General features: G+C 43.7%; 1 long non-coding RNA gene across 1 annotated transcript; it reads right to left on the bottom strand.

Annotated features, from left to right (window-relative positions):
* Window positions 1-1476: 1476 nt before the first annotated feature.
* LOC127532290 (uncharacterized) lies at window positions 1477-2358 on the bottom strand. The gene is made up of 2 exons (XR_007939659.1): window positions 1974-2358; window positions 1477-1890 (listed from the first exon to the last, which is right to left on the bottom strand). It is a non-coding gene; the product is annotated as an uncharacterized LOC127532290 (long non-coding RNA).
* Window positions 2359-3802: the final 1444 nt, after the last annotated feature.

Raw genomic sequence — 3802 nt, 5'->3', positions numbered from 1 at the left:
CATCAGTCCATCAGACCAGATGTTCCCAATGATCCAGACCAGGGGCCTGTTTCATGAAGCAGGTTGAACAAACTCTGAGTTTCTTCCTCAACTCTGAGTTGATCTACTCTGAGATAGAAAACTCTGAGTTTTCGGTTTCACAACGGCTGATATGAGTTGGTTTAATCAACTCGGAGTAGTTTGACCCGGAGCAACTCTGAAAAGACAGCATCAATGGAACCCCGATTCGACGAGTCACCATGGAAACGGGGAAGCGAAAGGCTGCGTTTTTGAACTGGAAGTTTTTAACGCGCTCATATGGCGAGTTTGAACACGTTTTTAGAAAGAAGTGCAACACCGCTGCAGCTGCAAAAGAGAGAGAGACGGCGTGGAGAACAGCCCGGATCAATGCGTAAGTTTAAATGTAGTCCTTTGTAATCGTAATAATATTACAGGGAATAACTGTCTGAATGGTAGAATATGAAGTTATTTCATTTAGAGGAAATCCTGACGGGGCAGCAGCTTAAGATGAAATATAAAAACATTGTTCATTATCTCATGGAGGTACTTCATGTTGATCATGTTTTACATTGTAAAGTAGCCTAAATATTAAGTGGCTGTTTGACTGCAGTTGTTTTATCCACACATAGTCTAAATGTCTGCATCCATATCATGTCCTGTTAAATAATTAAGCCTATTTAAACTAACATAGACTTCTGCTCAGCCAACAGAAAGAAAGCAGATGTCTGTAAAACGGTGGAATAAAAGGACATGGATACATATATATATATATATATATATATATATATATACATATATATATATATATATATATATATATATATATATATGATTATTTAGTTCTCTTTTGTGTCTTTTTTGTCTTTTGGCCCCTTCACACCACAGACCTTGTAACTGTAAGTAGGCAACACTCCACAGATTGATCCAAATGGTAGTTTAAGTTTACTGAAACATGTCACTGATCTAGGATGAAGAGGATGAAACTGTGTCTGCTGCCTTTACAGAGGGGGATCCAGAAAGGCATACAGAGGATGTTACTGATATTTCTCTTCCCATTCACATTCTGGGTGGAATATAGAGTGTGACATTTAGCCTACACTGAAGTATTGCACATTCTCATCCTTTTTAACAGAGCATGGCTGGACAGCAGCAGGATGGTTCCTCAGCTTCCACTGCACAGACTGACACAGTGAGATGGATGTTCAGGAAACACCAGAGCTTCATTCTGTGGAATTCATGTGCAACTGTATAATTGAATGTCCTCTATGTATTCCCAGTTATCAGTAAAACAGATTTACAAACTGCATTTGCTGAGAAAAAAAAAAAAAAAAAAACAGATTAGGAGGGCAGATCTGGAAATTGAAATACTGGAGCACAAGTTAGAGGTGGTGATGGTCACAGGAGAATTATGTTAACTACTGGAACATGAACTGAACTGTTTATTTGTAGGAAATAAAGAAGAGCAAATGAAATGTGTTTCATGTCTTTATTTGCTGTGGTGGTGATGATGGAGACTTAAACTCTAAAGTGATTCTTGCATACGGTGTCTCTGACTGCTCTGCTGTCCTGGATAGCTGCAGGTGGATGGGCTCATCATCTGGGTCTTCAGTTTGTAGGGCAGGGTGTTGCTCTCCTCTAATAGTGGTAATATTATGAAGAACAACACATGCCACAGTAATATCACAGGCCCTCTCAGGGGTCACCCTGAGGAGACGTAGGCTCTGGAAACGGGCTTTCAGCAGGCCTATGGTCATCTCCACCCGGGCTCTGGTCCTGCAGTGAGCCCGGTTGAAGTTCTGTTGGGGGCCTGGTTCAGGGTCAGGGTATGAGGTCATCAGCCTGGGTTGGCATGGTAACCCCTGTCACCCAGCAGAAGGCCATCAAACTCTCCTGTAATGTAAAGTGGATACATCAGAGCATATTAAAGGAGGGAGACAAGAGAATTCTATTGTGAAAATCTTTATGCTGCTGACCACGCTGCAGTCTGTTGCTCAGGTTAGACTCTCCATAAATCCTGGAGTCATGAACAGACCCAGACCACGTGGCCTCCACATTAGAAATGATGCATGCAGCATCACATATGATCTGGACAGTGCAGAGAATGACAGATGTTGAACTATGATGCAGTCTTTAACATTTAGAAACAGTAGTCAGTCTACCTGTAGCCTACCTGCACATTTATGCTGTGAATGGACTTCCTGTTCATGATGTGAGGGAGCTGTGATGGGGATGTGTGTGCATCTATGCAGCCAATCACACTGGGAAATCCTAAAAGAAATTAAAATGACTGATCCCAGTCTGAGGCTGCAGCACAATGTCATTAACAGAATATGATTTAAAATGAATTTAACAGATCTCTAGATCATTCACCTGCAATCCTGTGGATCCTCCTTGATGTTCTGACAGGTTTATGTCCACAATGATGAGTAAAAGTTGTTTCAGGGCCAGGAAAACTTTTCTGACTGTCCTCCATACAGTTGTCTTACTCTGCATCTCTGACATCATATAAAAACTTCCATTTGCAAAGAACCGCAGCAACACACAATATCTGCTGGATGTGAGAGCATGACTGGCTGGTAATGTAAATGTAAGGACGGATTAGGTTGTTTATGTAGATTATGGACTTGAAACGATTACGAAACGGTACCGCTCAAACCGATAATTGTCCGGAAATGCGAGAACATTTATGCTCGGTCTGATAACAATCTACCGACGAATATTTAATGATCTGTGCAGTAATGCTGCTCCTTTATCCACTGGATCGTTAATAAAAGCTGTTCTGCGCCAAAACTCGCTCGCTTACTGACTGAATGAATGAGGAAATGAAACAGCGTGTGGCTGAAAGAGGGCGGAGACGGAGAGAAACTGGAGGTTTTCTCAGATAAACCTGCTGGTGACCAGGTTAGAGTCATAGAGTCTGTTACTGCGGTAACTGACCGAGAGTTGAAGTTACCCCTCTTTGTGAAACAGGCTAGAGTTACCCCTCTGTCTCAGGGTTAAGTTACCTCGCTTCATGAAACGGAAAACTCTGAGTTTCCCTCATTTCAGGGTTAAGAAACTCAGAGTTTTCACTAAACCTGCTTCGTGAAACAGACCCCTGGACTCATCGTTTGTTTGTCTTCATCACCTTCTATACACCGCTTTATCCTCACTAGGGTCATGGGGGGTGCTGGAGTCTATCCCAGCTGACTCAGGTGAAGGCAGGGGACACCCTGGACAGGTCACCAGTCTGTCACAGGGCTACATATACAGACACACAATCACACTCACATTCACACCTACGGACAATTTAGAGTAACCAATTAACCTCAGCATGTTTTTGGACTGTGGGAGGAAGCCGGAGTACCCGGAGAAAACCCACGCATGCACAGGGAGAACATGCAAACTCCATGCAGAAAGATCCCAGGACCAGGCCGGGATTTGAACCGGGGATCTTCTTGCTGCAAGGTGAAAGTGCTAACCACTATACCACTGTGCAGCCCGTCTGTTTATCTTCATCACCTGAACTCATCGGCTGAATCCCAAACCCCCCCTACACACTCCCCCTCCACTACCGAGTGTCACTCCAAAAGAAGTCACACTCACAGCTGTGGAGGGCACCAATTATTGAAGGGGGAGGGTATAAATACGATGGTCAGGAATGGGACGCCCTGTCGCCTCACCGGAAAACGGAAGACGTCATCGCCATGGTAACGCAAAGACGCCTACTGTCATGGCTGTAGCGCTGTGGCACAGGTTGCAACTAACAAGGATCGCTGCTGCTTCCAGAAGACGAAAGCGTCCCACTTTTTTCACTCACATG

The sequence above is a fragment of the Acanthochromis polyacanthus genome, chromosome 23, assembly GCF_021347895.1.
Source record: "Acanthochromis polyacanthus isolate Apoly-LR-REF ecotype Palm Island chromosome 23, KAUST_Apoly_ChrSc, whole genome shotgun sequence".
NCBI classification, from domain to species: Eukaryota; Metazoa; Chordata; class Actinopteri; family Pomacentridae; genus Acanthochromis; species Acanthochromis polyacanthus.
Note: the sequence above shows the minus strand (reverse complement) of the source record. Positions and strands in the feature narration are given on the sequence as shown.